Genomic DNA, 18194 nt, shown 5'->3' with positions numbered 1-18194 from the left:
CTTGGCTGTGCCTCTCTTCTTTTTCTACCCCTCTCCCCGTTTTCACCTGTGGATTCGCATGTCTGACCTAGCAGAGTAATTGGGTCCCCGGCAACATGGGCGTGCCTCCCTTAGAAACACTCAGTCTCACATATGACTCATAAGCTGAAGCACAGACACCACTTCCCCAATCTACAGGAGCCATTTTAACAGCACAAAACTTGCCGGATTGCTTTTTACTTTCAAGCGCAAAGGACAGTATCTAAAGAGAACGAGAATATTTGAAGGTAACTTGTTAAGATTTTGCGTGTTTGCTTCTGGCTGTTTCCTGAGCCTGATAAACGGAGGGTGGTTCTTACCTGTCGAAGGACAGGGCTGAATGTGTTCTTTAACTCTCTGGAAAAAATGTGTGTAGTCAGTCACATGCCTGATTGAACTTCACTACTAGGGGGAAACAAAGCTTTCAAGTTCTGGAAAGTTTTAGATCTTCTTGGTAAAGCATTTTTTATATTTTGTGTGATTTTTTTTTCCCCCATATGACTTGAGAATAAAGGAGATTTTTCTTACTTTCTTTTTCATACTACAAAGCAAACTAGGTCAAATTCCAATTTTTAAAAATGTAATTGTATTTGTGAGGGTACCCTGTAATTTACAATTAAGTAAACTATATTATTCACCTGTGATTTGGGTGTTAAGAAAGAAGTTCAAGAGCGAAGATTTTGTTTTGGCGTTTTAGTTAAGGGGAACTTTGGGACACCTCAGTCATAGGTGTTGCTCATTGACTGTAATGCCCTTTGTAATATCCTTTTTTCTTTAAAGTTAATGAAATTATACTAAACACTTAATTTTGAAAACTATATAAGTTTGAGTAAAATGAATGGTCATTTAGATAACAAGTTGAAGTGATTATTAAATAAAGAGGAAGAAAGGCTAGAATGATTCATTTACTATTAGAAAAAATAATAAAGTTTTATAATTCACACTGGAAACTTATTCTGTGTAACAGCCTTAGAAGCATAGCTAGTTTCTGAGGAAACGTAGTATTTTGATTTGTGTAAAAAGAAAAAGTAAAGAGTATTAACCTTCTGTCTATACAACTATTCTTAAAATTTGCTTGTTTGGAGTAAAAAAAAAAATACCTAGAAAAGGTTGCTTAGTTTTTTCCTGAAATATTTCTCATTATTGAAATTAGGAGATTCTGGTGTGCCTTGAAGTTCTAGGTGCTCTGAGAAGCTGGATGCAGCAGTATATTGCTTACGAAAGTTATTTGTGAAACTAAAATTTGAATGAAAGTAAAATTTGAATATGCAGTGATTCCAAATACAGTTTTTAGAAATAAAATTTGCCAAGTCATTTATTATTGAATGTAATGATATTTAGCTAGTTCTTTGGGAATTCGCTGCTAATAAATTTCTGACTGCTTGAAGGCCTGTCAGATGAAAGTGAAGATTTCTAGGCCGTCAATTACTATTTCTTACTCTTTGAAAGGATTGTTCATATTATCAGATCTCAGTTTATGGTCTTATAAGACAGGCACAAGCAGACATTTTACCAGTTCAGCTCTGAGCCATTTGCTGTCATCTTTGTTTGCATATTGCTGGTTTAGTCAGCTTTTGAGTAAGCAGAGGTTGTATTTACTTCTAGTGTGCTCTGTGTGAAAAATCTAATGAAACTTTTTTGCCTTTCTTTCTCTCTTTTTTTCCTCCCTTCCTTCCTCCCTCCCTCCCTCCCTTCCTTTTCTTTCTTTCTTTTATTTTTTTTTGAGTTTTTAAAGGCCAGCGACCCACAGAGAAAAATCAAGGGGCACACAAAGAAGCAAATAATTAAGATTTTATTTATTAAAGAGAAGTAGAAGAATTTAGTTTCTTAAAATGAAGACATTGGTGCAATTCAAATAAAAATAAATACCAGTCATATATTTCAGTTTCTTATTATGTGGAGAAGACTGAGGTGGGGCTTCAGGGAGAAGGGAGGAAAAAAAAAGCATAGAAGCAAAGGAAGGCCAGTACGACTTATTAGGCAGTCCCCTTCCCATCCCACCCCTTTCCTTTTATAAGGTTGAATATGAGTTTAAAGTGAGTCATCAGAATTAAACTTAGAATTACCAATTTGAAGAACTTAGCGTTAAAAAAGACTGAAGATCATCCAACTGCCTCACTTTTATAGTTGAAGAAACAGTGGCTCAAAGAGGTCTTGTGACTTGCTCAGGGTTATGTAGTGCTTGATGGCAGGGCTTCCAGCCTGGAGCTGCTTCTGCTAGCCCACACCAACAAGTGATGCTTTGTTTGAAATGGTCTGTATTTCCTCAAGAGTAAATAAAGCCTTAATTAAGTTGCTTGGTGATCATTTTGGTGATAAGGTATGACCAAATGAATTAACTAATGATTTTGAAAATGTGTTCAAACTAAGTTTCCTTTTTCCTCAGAGAGAGGATGAGCCATTTGTTTAATTTCTACAACAGCTTTTTTTCACTACTATTAGAATTTTTTCATAGTTGAAGCATTGTGACATTGCATGTTTAAGATGGGCCTCAGGGAGATGGAAATACAAGGACTTGGGAATTTACATTGAACTTCCAGATAGAAAGACAGGTTTATTTCCACTTTAATTTTACCTCATATTGTTTTGGGAGGGCATATACTGTTTAGTATGATACCTTGTTCTATTAAAGTGTGTGTGTTAAACTTTGCATATGTTTACAAAAATCTAGAGGTCTCTAAACTCTAACGTAAGTACAATCTTGACTTTAACCTTCCCGTAATTAATAATCTCATTCCATTTGTTGTACCCTACTCCTCTTCTTTGAAAGTTTACTTTACATACCGGGCACTTGAGTCTTAGAATCTGGGGAATACAAAATCTTTGTCTATTCACTTTTTGATGTGTTTTTATTATGGTGGTTGAAATTTACTTCAGATCTGCCTTTCTTTAGATTTTTTAAATGCTTTGCATATGACTGTTGAATCTTTTAAATTTCCAAGTCCCCTAACCTAATTCAGCGTCAGATCCTCCACAGTGTGGCCATCATTGTTCTAAGCAACGAACAGGGCACAGAAGGCTAGAAAACCTGGGCTCTCGTCTCACAAACTTAGATTCTTACTGGGAAAACGTAGGTGAAATAAGTAAAGAATGGAACCAAACCACTGAGTTGTTAAATTTCGGTTCAGACTGTTTGCCTAGAGGTGAAAGGTGACTGAGACTTAGAATAGGCAGAAAAGTCTATGAGTCTTTAGGAATTATGAGTATTGAAGAATGAATAGCATTTGTGTAGGTTAAGGAGAGTGTCTTCAATAAGAATAAGAATATAAGCTCTTAGAGAGCAGAGATGTTTTATTCTATTTCTTCACCTTTTTCAACCTTTGACAGAGTATCAAGCACAAGTGTATAGGCCGGTGTTATTTGCTGCATTAAACCCTTGGCTGCTCAGTTGGGCAGGTCCTGTTAAAGTTAGTGGTAGCAAATCTTTAAAGGGCATGTGGCCTTCAACTTAATCTCTGATGCCTGCACATTGCAACCAAAGAAGTAATTAACACCTGCCTGGTAGTATACTACCTTTAAAGTAGTAATTTTTGACCTTTGGTGTAACAGAGAATCACCTGGCTTCAACTTAGAGATTTTGGTTCCTTAGGCCCTGGGGTTTGACTTATCCATCTGCAATTTTAATAAGTACTCTAGATGACTGTGATGCACAGGCTGCCACACTTTCTTGGAGAGTTTGCAGGCTTAAGAGCTGTGAAGAGTGATTAATCAGTTACTTAACATTTTAATATCTGAATTTTTAAGGAACAGTGGTATTTTGAAGCCCACGGCCTGTAGTAAGTAAGAAAAGTCACTAGAACTTATTTAGCCTCGTCTCCCTACCCTAGTTATCCCTTTGTCTGTTCCAGTTTTTTGCTGTGGTATATTTTTCAACTTTGTGGCTCTCCCTGTTTCCTTTTCTCTAATTCTACATTTTCTCCTCCGGCTCCCCATTCACTACCGGCTTGACCACAATATATAATTAAACTAATTATTTTTGTTTTTCAGGTATAATTAGCCTCTTCTTTATCTCTCAGCGAGCCATCACACTCTCTCCAATGTTAGTTTTTTTTTTTAGTTCCCTTTGGTGCTTCATGGTATCTCTCCATTCTGTTTTCCTTGGGTTAGAGCCAAAACAGCCCCTTCCTGATTTAGGGTAGCATTATAGTCTTTGAAAACCCTTCTCTCCTGGGAAATACACTATTAGTGTTTGTAATTGTTTGAGTCTGGCAGGGAGTAACTTTTTTTTACCGTTTGAGTTTCTTTGGACATTTAACTGCATAGTTGATTGCATATTTGTAGGCTTTGCATTACATTACGTCTCATCTAATGGGATATAGGTGTTCACAGACTCTCATAGAAATGGGAAGAAGAGTCCCATCAGTTGAATGGTCTGAATATAATTTTGCTACCATCAGTTGGCCAGAATATTTTGCTCCTTTGCTTAGGAGCTGCCTCATAGAAATGGTAGGAATTAAATTAGTAATATCATTGAGTCAACCTAAATGATTAGGGCAGTTTTCAACTGTCTGAGCAATCTTTCTCCCATTAGTAGAAGAGGAACTCCTAAAGAGCAAGTTATTTGTCACCTCTATCTTTGTGTCTTGTCAGACGATCTGTATACTAGAGTAAAAGTGGCTATTGAGCTATACTACAAATGTGTAGGCACCCCACCCTTTTTGAAAAAAATAACTCCTGGGCTGTTTGCTTTGTTGGTAGAGGTAAACTTCTCTTTTCACTTTCATTCCCTTACCCCTGTAGGAATTCAGAGCTCTTCTTTCATTTGTCTTTTAATGCTGAGTAGCAGGATATCAGCTCTTTTTTATCTCCATATTTTGTAGCTTGAGATTGGTTGCCAGCATCAAAACAAACCAAAAAAAAAAAGCACAACAGTAAACAATATGAATGCCTTCTGGAGTTTTTATGAAGATTGATTTAATAATTTTTATATTAAAAAGCTATCAAAATGATGCACATTGTTAAAAATCTAATAAAAAGCCTTTAGTGAAAAGCAGCCTCTCTACCCCTTCCCACTCTCAGTCCTGCTGCCTAAAGGCAACCACTTATACAAGTTTTTGGTTTTTTGATTTTTCAAACTTGAATTTTCTTGGATCTATCCTTTTCCAGTCTTCTACCCCATGGAATAGAAGTTCTTCAAGGTAGCAGGAACCAGTGTGACTTCACATGATATAAAGTCACGTAAAGTTCATTTTCTATGTGGTAGATGCTCAGTAATACAGTGGTCATTGTATTTGTGCAGAGTTGTATGGTACAGTTTTACAAATCTAAATTAAAGAAAATTGGTTATTTTCTGTGTTTTAGAAAACAGTCCTGTAAACAGTGAAACTAGAAAATTTTACAATTAAAACTATAAAAATGAGGTTTTGATTTAATAACTTAGTTTATATGCATCTTATTTTTTATACCAAAATACTAAATGGAAGCTGAGTATTGTAATGGAGCAATTCATTATCCTTTTTTCTTTAAAACTGAAATGTGCATGTGGGGGAATGTATAAAACATATACAGTTTAAATGTAATTACATAGTGTTTACCCATGTCACAACAGAAATAGAGCCTGTTTATTAAGATAGAAATCCCCCAGCGGGACTTTCCTGGTGGTCCAGTGGCTAAGACTCCCTGCTCCCAACGCAGCTGGCCCAGGTTTGATCCCTGGTCAGGGAACTAGATCCCTCAGGCCTCAACTAAAGATCCCGCATGCGGCAATGAAGATCCCAAGTGCCACAACTAAGACCCAGCACAGCCAAATAAATAAACAAATATTTAAAAAGAAAAAAAGAAATCCCCCACTCTGCCCATGTCTGTTTATCCTTAAAAATAACTATTACCCTGATTTTTGTGATAAGCTTTTCTTTATAGTTTTACCCCTTTGAACTTTATTTAAATGGATCACACCATATATATTCTATAGTGACTTGCTTCTTTCATTTAACTCTATTAGCTTTATCTTACTTAATTTTAATTGCAGAGTAGTATTACATTGTCTGTATCGGAATGTATTTATTCCTTCTTGTTGATGGCAGTAGATTATTTCCAGTTTGGGAACACTCTTGCACATAATTCTTGGAGCATACATGCAAGCATATGTGAAGAGTTTACAAAGAGTATGGAGAGAATGAATATTTAAGATACTTCAGAGTTTTTCATTATCTTTCCTAGGAACAGATGCCTGCTATTGATGCCTTCCTACCCATTCAGCATCTTACTATGGTGTTTTGCCCTGGGGACTAAAATCTTCCAGGACCCTAAACAAATGGGCAGTTGATGCCTTTAGAGTAAGTTGCAAACATTAGTATATTTGACCACTAAACACTAAGCAGTTTAGCATGCCTGTCATTTATTAACTAGAGTTTAATTAGTTCAAACATAATTTTGAATAAAAAACAAATTTTGATAGACCATTATAATCCCTATTATATACATAAAAACAATATTATTATTGATATGTATGAAGTAAAGGTATAAAAATATAGACAGTTGGGGCAACATCAATTTTAGAATAGTCGGAGGAGATTGGTGAGGGATATACAGAAGGCTCTAACTATATTTGACTTTTTTATTCTTAAGAATCTGAAACAAATTATGGAAAAGTGTTAATGTAATGTGAAGCTGGGTGATGGGTATGTCAATGTATTCTTTCTTTGGTTGAACTATTTCACAGTAAATTGTGCTATATAAGGGGTAGTTTATTTTTGCCCCACATTTACATATAACTGAGAAATAATGTTTAATTTGTTGAGGAGTAGAAGTTGATTTTTTTAAAAAGTGAATAAACTCTACATCAGTTAAAAAAAATCACCATTTCAGTGAAGGAGATTAGGTAGATTCAGAATTAAGTTATAATAGGACCGTGTATCTGTCCCACATAACTAACAAGATGGCTCTGGGCATACTTCTTTTTTTAATAAATTTATTTTATTTATTTTTATTTTTGGCTGCGTTGGCTCTTCATTGCTGCGCGCGGGCTTTTTCTAGTTATGGCGAGCAGGGGCTACTCTTCTCTGCGCAGACTTCTCATTGCGGTGGCTTCTCTTGTGGTGGAGCACGGGCTCTAGGCACGCAGGCTCAGTAGTTGTGGCGCACAGGCTTAGTTGCTCCGCCGCATGTGGGATCTTCCTGGACCAGGGCTCAAGCCCATGTCCCCTGAATTGGCAGGCAGATTCTTAACCACTGTGCCACCAGGGAAGTCCTCTAGGCATACTTCTGATGAGTAAATGATAATTTCCAGTTGAGATCCATTGGAGCTATAGTTTGCTAGAAATAATTTAGTCTTTAGAATCATCACACATTCAAATATTTTTCAAAAACACATTTTAGAACAAAGATTCATAAAACATAATTGATATAGTATTAACTGACACTGATAAACTTTTAAGTAGCTAATACCCCAAATCAGACTTTTACATCTAACCAGATTTATTACCATAATTAGTGTTTCATCTTGCTTCCTGATATGGGTGTCATCTTGTTTCCTTAAAATTCTTACTATAATGATAGTAATTCTTGCATTTTTAGTGACTTTTTTTGTTATAAACTTGATATGGAATCTTTATATAAGATTTCCAAAATTTAATAATGTAAATGTGGGAGTTGTTATAAAAAGGGAAACATAGATCTTAATCCAGTGTTTTGCTTTTGCAGTCATCTCTTGGCTCTCTTTTTTGAGCTCTTTTTCACAGTGTCCGTATAAGTAGTGGCAGGGACAAAGAGGAACAAATGAAAGTAGAAGTCATAGGATTTTATAGTTGGAAGGGTTCTTAAAAGTCATGCAATTCAGGGGGCTCCTGGATTTGTTATTATTATGTTCCTTTTCATCCTATATAATTCATTGATTTCATTCAACAATTATTTATTGTCTGTTAGGGAGAATTCTTGATGCTGGGGAGTACAGCAGACAGAGATTTTCCTATGGCAATTTAGAACATATCCATGCTGATGGAACCAATGCCGTATTTTGTGTTCTTGGCCGCACTGTGTGGCATGTGGAATCTTGGTTTCCGGATCAGGGATTGAACCCGTGGCCCCTGCGTTTGACGTGCAGAGTCTTAACCACTGGACTGCCAGGGAAGCCCCCAGTGCTGTGTTGGTGGTGGTGTGTAGCCTGTACCTTTTAGGCAAGATAGAAAAGGTTAGACCCGCAAGCTTCTTGTTAAGATCTCTACACATGGCATTCCTAAGGTGGGCTATGGCCTTTGTTCTGCAGAAGGTCAGAACACTTTGTGAGAGGCATCACTGAAGATGGGCTGCTTTTTGCATCTTAGATATTTCTGTTTGTTATAATTGAAGCCTAATAATCATGATTTATCTTTCTTTGGTAATAATATTTTTCTAAGCACTGAGTCCTAGCGAATGTTTAAAATTCCTTTCCAGGTAATCTTTGTGTTTATTTAGAATTTTATGTCTTAAAGAAGCTTGTTAAAGTATGCTGGAAGAATATATACAGTATTATACTATTTATATAAGGTTAAATATATACCACACAAAGCACACATATATTAAAGCATAAAGAAAAAGAACGTGAAGATTTTAGATTTAAATTAGAATAATCTGAATTAACGTTATATGTGTTTTAGTTTGAGAGACAGTTCATATTTAGAAACAGAAATTTGTGCTATTTGTTTATTCAGAACGTTTTATGGCATGAACTGTTAAGCTGGGTGTTATATTTGATCCTTTCGTCTTTGGATCAGAGACAAATATGTGGGCTGTTATAGGATCATTTATAACCTGTTAGTCTTCCGAATAAACTGAAAGGAAGGTGTACTGTTCGTCTGCACTTGGAAGAATAGAACAGCTGCTCACCATTGTTAGCATATTTGATTGTTGAGAAGTGGTAGACGCCAGGTTCTCTGCAGATGTCCTGAGACTTTTCTGACCATTTTCGGGTAGTTCGACCCAAGCATCAGAGCCAGAGGCTATGGGAAGGGAGCTAATGTGTAAGGAAATGGACAATTCCCTTAGGGTTCAGGGAGCATTTATTCCCTAGATACTGGGGACAGTTGAGGGTAATACATTTACAAGTAAGAGCAGAAATATACTAAAGATATGCTAGGAAGGCACTAGTAGCTCTTAACACTGTTGAAAAGAATGAACTAGATATTTTCATTGAAAAATACTGAATAAAAATGAAATTGTTTTCCAAGATACTCATTTAAGAAATGTTACTTGCTTTAGGAACATGGTGCCATGTTTAAAGCTGATTATTACATGTATATTAAATTCTCTTTAGGAAAGAAAGACCATAAGATGAGCTTACTTGCAGTAAAATATTGAGTCATTGTGGACATTGACCTAGAGACAAATAGCACTATAGCCTGGTGAAATTGTAGTTGTGGTAACTTATAGCTTAGGTAAGAATTGACCAATGGAGAAGATGGCTGTATTGTGCCCAAGTTTTTATGGAATATGACGCATATGAGTGATGAATTGAGATGATTCTTAGGAATTATTAGTTGGGGAGGCAGCTAGGCATGATGAAAAGTGAGCATCTCTGTTTTAGTTGTAATTAATTGCAAGCTTGCTTAAAATGACTTAAAACAGTAATAAGTATTCACCTATTGGGAATGGAGTTCTATTTGCTTTGCGTATAGTTGGGGAACATATGTGAATAGATAATGTGAGCCATGTTTTGGATATACTGAGAAGAGAGCAAGGGAGTGGAGGTAGTTAGATTGGGGGGGAACACAAATTGTAATCAGGGAGAAGTGCTCACAAGGAGCCATGGTAAAAATGACCAGAGATCAAAGAGGCAAGGTGTCTGTCCTGCTGTTTTGAGTCAGTTGTTCAAAGTGGTTTTTTGTTTTTTGTTTTGTTTTTGGTGGTAGTTATCTTTTTTGAGAGGTAAAGGCAGGGTGGGGAGAGCGTCTTCTGTCTAGGTGGTCACATGTTATTTACCTAACCAGTTGGGTAAAATAGTTTGGGGGCTGTCCTGTTGTTCAGAGACTTGATTTTTTTACTCACTCATTGTGGTTTTCAAGTCTTAATTTGTAAGGTACTTACTCCTAAGAATACTTCTTAAGAAATCTATTAATAACGAGTCTTCATGTGTGTAATGAACTTAGATCCCAACCTCAGAATACCTTTTTAATTGTTCTGTTTTCATAAACACTCTTTGCCAATTCTATCTTATACTTCTGACACCAGGCTTTGATACCTTTTCACATAAACTATTGGACTATTTATAAAACAAGACATAAAGATGTAGCAGAGAAGGCAGGAAATACTTGACGTTTGTATGCCATATCTTGTTCTCTGCTTCCTGTCAGTTAAACCACGATGAGAGGAACAGAGACACAGATGTACAATTGCTGCTCTAATTTCCCATTCGGGAGACCAATTAGGTATAAAGCTTGTTTCATTAAACTTCTGTCACTTGTTGATTCTAGGCATGTTGTAGTCTTGTTTTGTGTTATATGGGTTGTATGGATCACAATTAGATGTTTGATATAGAAAATATAAAATGTGTTTACTTTTGTGAAATTTTTATAAGTCATAAAAGACTGGCATTCAAATTTGTATCTATGGTATACATGCAATATGAAATGATAAGCTAGTATGTTGGTCTCAAAATTTTGACAAGCATTAATTTATTTTTGTATTTTGGTTTATCAGTATTTTTTAAAACTTTTAGAGCACTTTATGGTTTACAAAGGAAAATCTTACTAGGTACAACTTTAAGATGATGAAAGGAAGGCCACAGAGGTTGACCTATCCAAGAAAATAAAGTTAGTAAATGGCAGGACTAGGATTTGGATGCAGGTCTTCTGATGCTAAATCTTGTGTCCTTTTAGGAAAAGGTTTGTTTTCATTAAATTACTATTTTACCTATTATTCAGTGATTTAACCTTTTAGGTTTTCCTTAGCTTCTTCTATCTGCAGTGTCCCCCCAGCAAATAATTACTGAATATTATGGGAGAATAAGCTTTGTAGCCACTTCTGCTACATCTTTTGTCTTAGCTGATAGACTGATTGCCCGTAGTGTCATAGTGTTTTTTTCCTGTCCTTCTCCCTTACCCACTGGTGTCTGGCAGATAGGTCCCTAATGAGCACTTGTGAAATAAGTAAAAGAATGTAGATAGTACTGATATGATTTCTGAAGGCCACCTAGTATATAGGAAAAGATAATACAGGGGGAATTTTCTCTTCTTCCTTGAAGTGTTTATATTTGTGAAGGGAATGCTTTAAAAAAATTCCAACAAACTTTTTTGGTTGTTGTTAAATTTCAATTAACTCAAAGTCAAATTAAAAATTAAAGTGAAATAGAGGCCCTGAGGTTTGCCTGGAAGAAGTCAGCCATTGGATTTAGCTGTATCTATTTTCACCTCAAATTTTCCCTTCGCCTCTCCTTATGTGCCTACAGATGGTCTGAAAGGTAAGAAATTCTCCCACAACTCTTACTGTCCACTTCGAGTGGGAGAGGTCACATTTTCTGTGTCTAGTTGCCAGGGATCGAGAGGTACCTGGAAGTTAGACATGGGAGGAGAGGGGCAGAGTTTCTTCTGTTCATGGGTTGTAAGATAACTGTATTGCGTGATAGTCTCACATTTTTAAAGCAGAATATTTTGAGGGGGAACATCAAGATCACCAGATTAGAAGCCCTTCAAAGGCAGAAGTTTTGGTCTGTTTTGTTCTGTGCTGTATTCCTGCCACCTAGAATAGAGTCTAACATGTTGTAGGTACTCAGTGGAGTGTATGAATAGATGAATGAGCAGGAGCTGAAGTCAGACGTGCTCAAACTGTCTCTGAGCATCTTGAGTATTCCTTTGACAAATAGTTACCATGGGCCGTCTGTGTAAGCTGTGGGAGTATGGTGGTGACCATGACAAAGTCCTTTTGCCCTTATTTGGTTGGCTTTGTCAACCAAATGCATGGTTATTACTGATATGAAGATTAAATGACAGATATAGCAACATACTGTAGCATAAGGCCTGGCACATGTAAATAGTAGCTATTATTTTCTTATTTATTTCTAATTTGTTATCATCTCTTTCTTAAATTCCTTGAGGATAAGTATCATGGTTTCTTCGTATCTGTGCAAAAACATCAGTGGTTGTAGAGATGTTTAAGAATTACGTAAAGTAGTATATATGTCTTGCTTTATAAATTGTAAAAGCACTTATTAGACACTAAGATATTACCAACAAATGATCACGTAAATGGACCTTATTGTGCTGTTGTACAATTTCTGGATGTGTCTTCATGCTAAAGTATTTTTAAAAATCTAATAAGTGCCTGTTACATCTACTAAAGCAACTTTGAATTCTTGAACTTCCAAAGAGTAAGGCAAAGCCATAAAGCAGAAAATACTTCTAACAAAGAGCAAGTTTAATGCAGCTAGACATTCTTACAGGAGTATCTCTCTTTTAAACATCACCCTGGAAGGAAGTAGATTCCTTGAAAGTTGGTGATAGAAGTCTCTATTAAGTGACTAAGAAACTTTCATCTGTCATGGGTATCATATCCTTCTTCACTAACTGAATCAGCATCATCTTTTCAAAATACTTAATACTAAATGGCAATATACAATCATCCATAGATGCAGTGAGTTCATAGATTTCAAAGTTTCACTGGTATCCAAATGGATGTAGGACAATTTTGATGTTCAATTGAAGAACTTGTAAGAAAGGTTATATCGTAATAAGTCATATCTTTTTGAAAATTTTATTTTCCTATTTCTCCCTTCTTCCAATCCTTAGGCAGAGAACAAAAAGTTGAAGTAAACTAGTGATTTTTGTTTGTTTTGAATAACTTCCCCACACCCTGGGTAGTTTAAAAATCATTGTTGAGAATTTCTATTACAAGTAATTAATGAAGAATTTAAGGAGGACAGTATACACATCAGTGGCTAGAAGTTATCAGTGTAGCAGTCAAGCTATGGAATGTTTGTTTAAACTGTCCTCATCATTTTTAGATGGTAGTTACCAGATCCCACTTGCACTGGGCTTTGTAATCTTGGGACCACACTCTGTTGTTGCAACCGGATATGAAAACCTCTAGGAACTTTGCACTTCTTCTTTCCAAATCAAGCCTAAATTCCACTGCCTGACTTTCAAGACCCTCCATAATTGGTTTTGCTTTGCTTATTTAACCACATTTTCTACTATTTCCCATTGTCAACTCTTAGCTCTGGTCAGGCTGTTAACTATCTCCAAACTTACTTTGGTAGGTTTTGATTCTCTTTATTCTTCTGTGTCTCAGCCTTCTCTCTGTCTCTGTCTCTCTCTCTCTGTCTCACACACACACACACACACACACATGCATGCACATATGTACACATGTATGCACATATAAGCAAACATGCACATACACACACTTTCCCTTTCCCTGTGGTCTCTCCACATCCTATGTCACTTTAAGGTTGAGTTTAAGTCCTTTATTGTCTAAAGTGTTCCCTTGATCCATTTGACCGTCCCCTTTTCTGAAATGCTACAGTATTGATCAGCTTTATTAGCGTTTAATTAAATGCTAACTTTTGGTGTTCAGTTGTTTTCTCTCTTGGTCTTGTTTCCTGAACTAGATTGTGAGCTTCACAGGAACAAGCCCATGCAGTATCTCTTTGTCTTTTCCACAGTGCTGAGCTAAGGGGAAGTTCACTAAATATTCACCAATTTTTTTTTTACCACCAAGTCAATCAGTAGACCATGGTTGCTTCTGAAAATGGATGTTGTGGAAGGCCTAAAAATTGAACTGTTCTGTATTATAAATCTTTTTTTTTTTTTTTTTTTGCCACACCATGCGGCCTGTGGGATCTTAGTTCCCCGACCAGGGATCAAACCCGTGCCCTCGGCAGTGAAAGCGTGGAGTCCTAACCACTGGACTGCCAGGGAATTCCCTGTATTATAAATCTTTATATTACTTGTGAATGATATTTAAAGTTTGCTTCAACTTAAGATATGTACAATAGGAAGATACGAAGTTACATGTGTAATTTATACTAAGCCCATGCCCCTCCACTTTCTCATCTCACATCTTGTGGTTTTACTGCTTCTAGTTTTTTTGGTGTCATTGAGTTTAGCATCTTAGGTGAGAGCCAGGTACTTAACGAGGATGATTGTAGGAGGAATCCCATTTTAAGGATCTTGACATGGAGCGTCAGAATCTTTTGATTATATCCAAACTTATTTAAACTAGATTTCTATCTAGAGAAGAAAAGGGGTATGCTATGAAATTGGGGATATTCTCACACATAGTGAGCAGGAAGTTTTGTGCACAAGGATCTTTGAGTCCATCAAACTTGTTGGTGACTTGGGAAAAGGTGAAAATGCTTTGCATCTCTAGAGTTTATATCCTTAAGTCTGGTCCCACTGTGACTTGGAAGAGGCCGCTAAAATGCCACAGGTATAAAAGGTTATGATCACCCAAGAAGATGTGGAGAGATCTGGATTGAGCCTATCATTCAGCACAGATGAAGCCTGGGAAAGGGTAGTACATACAGGGTGCTGGGGGGAATTGGGGCAGGGCCGACTTGGGCTTCTTTAATTCGGGGGTGGGGTAAGGGGGCCATGAGAGACTATAAAATGCGGAAATGCTGGTGTACCTATTTTTGAGATGGGAGTGAAGAGAAGTAAAAAAATTGTGACAGAGGTGTCCTTTTTAAACTTGGTCCGTGAACATTCCCAGTCAGTCTTCTGGTGCAGGTGATCAGATACCCCGTTTTTACAAATCTGACTGGCTGCATTTTTCTCATACCTTTTGGGACATCATGAAGAGCCACTTCAGCCCTGTTAATGAATTTGAAGTTTTTCTTATAGGCAGTGGAAGCCACTGCTTAGTTTTTTTTTTTAATTAATTAATTAATTATTTTTGGCAGCGTTGTGTCTTTGTTGCTGCACGCGGGCTTTCTCTAGTTGTGGTACATGGGGGCTACTCTTCGTTGCAGTGCGTGGGCTTCTTATTGTGGTGGCTTCTCTTGTTGCGGAGCATGGACTCTAGGCGCGCAGGCTTCAGTAGTTGTGGCACGTGGGCTCAGTAGTTGTGGCTTGCGGGCTCTAGAGCACAGGCTCCATAGTTGTGGCACACGGGCTTAGTTGCTCCGCAGCATGTGGGATCTTCCCGGACCAGGGCTTGAGCCCGTGTCCCCTGCATTAGCAGGCGGATTCTTAACCACTGCGTCACCAGGGAAGTCCCTTTTTTTTTTTTTTTAAATTGAAGTATACTTGATTTACAGTGTTGCGTTGATTAGTTTTAAGTAGAGAAGTAAGTTGATCATATTTTCATTTTTGGTTAATTACTCCTATTGCAGGGTGAAGAACCACAAGGGGAGCTAGAGTAAAGGTAGTAATGACCCATCAATTGAACACAGAGCTCCTATCACCTAAAAATACAATCTGTGGCCGTTAAGCTTTTCATGTAACCTTTGATTTTGTTTTCACCTGATGGTGTGTCTCTTCCTAAGAGTGAAACTTCTCATGACAGAGTAACAGTCTCTTCTAGAAGAGTATTGTGTAGTGTGGGAGTTAGAGATGGCAGGAGCTGTGTCCTGTAGCAAAATCTCCTGTGGGACTTCACAGCAACATCCCTGGCTTTTCCCCTTCACTTTGGGCCAGAAGGAAACACTGTTATTGATGGGAATCTGCCATATTCTCAGGTGAGGGAACCATTGGACTAGAGCGTATCTTTTCTCTGATGATAATATTAAACAGGGGAATAAACAACCACAGAAATGAAACAGTTTTCTTGTGAGCTGATTCTTGTTTGTTACAGAAAGAAAAATGTTAACTGCCTGATCAGGTCTTGCTGATAAGCACATTTCAGCATATTTGTGTTCCCGAGCTAGGTGTGTTTTGTCGGAGTTTAGATTTTGCGTGCTGGAGGAAAGAAAGTTCCTTCAGTCAGTTTATTTGCATAATAAAAACACCAATAAATGACATTTTTGACAATTATCACTTTCAGCCACTTGGGGAAAGTAAATTTTTTTTTTTCATGACCAAGTTTAAAAGACTATCTGATTACTGTTGGGTATTTCTCTTTGGTTTTAAATTCTCTTGTTTTCAGAACATGCTCAGAAAAAGGGTTAATCTTGAGACCACAGGTAAGAACAGGTCTAGGTATGTGATATGGTTTTGCAAGGTGCTACAAATGCTGCCTGAGTGTAATGTGACACCAGGTAGGCCCAAGTGGCCAATGATGGGAAGTGGAGAACAATGTGAAAGAACCGGCCTTTCAGGTCTGGGGAGTGAGTAATTGCAGCCTGTCCTCTGAGTACTGGAACTGTTCTGGGGTGTCAGCAAAAAGGCCAAGCATAGAGAAGTCAGCCTGTTCCCTTGATCATATTGACTTTGTGGGGTTTTTGTTGTTGTTGTTGTTGTTTCACTTTAGCATGGTTGAAGCTAAGGTGAGCTTATTCAGGTTTCCAAGGCCTGCTTTGGCTTTGCATATATCACCAGAATACAAAAAACATCAATTTGTGTTTCATTCACATGGAAATAAAAATATACTTTTGAAAAAGATCTAAGTACTTCACTTCCCCTGCCCTCCCCCTCAGTTTCAATGAAAGATGCCTAAAGCAGCAGAGCTACTTAAAAGATACAGATGGTTATATATATGGTACTTATATGATTCCAAGAACATATTTTTAAACTTTTTCTACATTTTCTTGAATTCCTTGAATATTTGAAATGAGTTAAAGGTGGTAGTATAGAACATTTTCTTTTTGAATTAAGAGAACCCTGAATGCAGTAGGGAATGATTTGCTCCTCTGTGACATTTAGTTGTATTTTTTTCTCTTCTATTTTGTGTATAGAGTACATGATTTAGAGAGTGCTATGCAGTGAGATTTATTTTACAATTAGTGTCTTTTTTTGTTTGTTTGTTTCCTTATTCAGTAGAAACTGAGGGTCTACCCTTGTTGGGGGAGGTTAAAGTCTGGTTACTTAACTGTAACTACATTTTGATGTGTTTATTATTTTTTTTTTCTTATCTACAAGTTTTTAGTGTGATAGCAATAGTGTATTCAAAGAACTAGCAAGAAAAATGTCAATAAAATTTATTTTAAAGTATTTTAATGAGTTATTGTGGTAGCTTTATAAAAAGGCTTACTGATGTTTACTTTTCACTTTTTTAGGCTGAGTGAAAGGTAAAGCAAGATAGTATGATATGATAGAACTTGGAAACGAACAACAATAGTAAAATTTTAAGATTTAAAGCAATAATAGAAAAATCTAGAAACTCCTCTTTTTCAGTTATTCCACATAAAAATGTGGAAAATGATTTACCAGGTAGCAAATATGTGTAAGGGATTTCTTATTTGTCCAGATATTCTACTAATGAAAAATACTAATGAAGTTCTATTAATGTAGAGAATTGGGCTGGGAATTGGGGAAAAATAGAGAATTGTTGCTTTCTTTGTCATTAACTGTCTGTGTGACCTTGGACAAGTCAGACTGGGCTAGGCCCAAATTCTCTAACTGTTCAACAAATGCATTGTCCTAGGTAATCCTTACATCTTTTTTAGTTCTAAAAGTGTATGATTCCACACTTTTCAGATTGAGAATGGGCAGACCCTTGGAAGATTGTATAGAATTTATCTTGTTACCACTGATTTATTATTTTCATTTCTGCTGGGAGCTAATATAAAGCATTCTACCATACTAGAAAACAACTGGAAAGGCCTAACTATGGTCTGTTACAGAAGAATTCCATTCATTCCAGTTTATGGATTTATTGCTTGCTTCTCATTTCTAACTTGAATAGCTTCTCTTCTCTCACGTTTCTTGCTCTATTTTCTTTAGTTTTTATTGTATTTCTTCTAGTTTCATGGTTTTTCCAATATACTTCCTGTTCTTACGATGGGTGTATCTGTATGCTGAAAAGGGTGGTTTATCAGGTTACCACTTCATATAAAAATACTTTCCGTTCAGGTACTTGGCATCTGGGGTTACTACATAGTTCCAGTTCTTTAGATACTCCCCACCTTATAAATACACAAACACACACACACACACACACACACACAGAGTCTGAATACTTTATTAGAGATAGTCATTCAAATTAAAGGTAGTCATTCAACCACCCAATTGCTCTAAGTTGGTGTATTTTACCTTCTTTGGGCCAGAACTGTCTAATCTAAAAACTTGTTCCTCTTTTATTTGATTGGTTCCCTTTGTCAGTTTTCATATTGAGCGTAATGAGTTGGTAGCCTAATAACTTCCAAAGGTTGGCAGTGATTATTTAAAAGT

At 36.7% G+C, this 18194-nt stretch overlaps 1 protein-coding gene across 4 annotated transcripts in view; it reads left to right on the top strand.

Moving 5' to 3' along the window:
* Nucleotides 1–18194, top strand: part of ELF1 (E74 like ETS transcription factor 1) — a 105192-nt gene that overhangs the window by 28266 nt on the left and 58732 nt on the right. For 2 of the 4 annotated variants that reach the window (XM_067713240.1, XM_067713237.1), the window contains exon 1: nucleotides 113–266. The exons of 1 other annotated variant lie outside the window; for it this stretch is intronic. The gene's annotated coding sequence lies outside the window, so the exon portion shown is untranslated. Of the gene's footprint in view, nucleotides 1–112; nucleotides 267–6177; nucleotides 6294–18194 lie in introns of those variants that run through there. One more of the 4 variants, XM_067713238.1, reaches the window with a different exon arrangement.

Source organism: Pseudorca crassidens, chromosome 18, assembly GCF_039906515.1.
Source record: "Pseudorca crassidens isolate mPseCra1 chromosome 18, mPseCra1.hap1, whole genome shotgun sequence".
In the NCBI taxonomy this organism is placed as follows: Eukaryota; Metazoa; Chordata; class Mammalia; order Artiodactyla; family Delphinidae; genus Pseudorca; species Pseudorca crassidens.
This window is presented reverse-complemented; position numbering and strand designations above follow the sequence as displayed.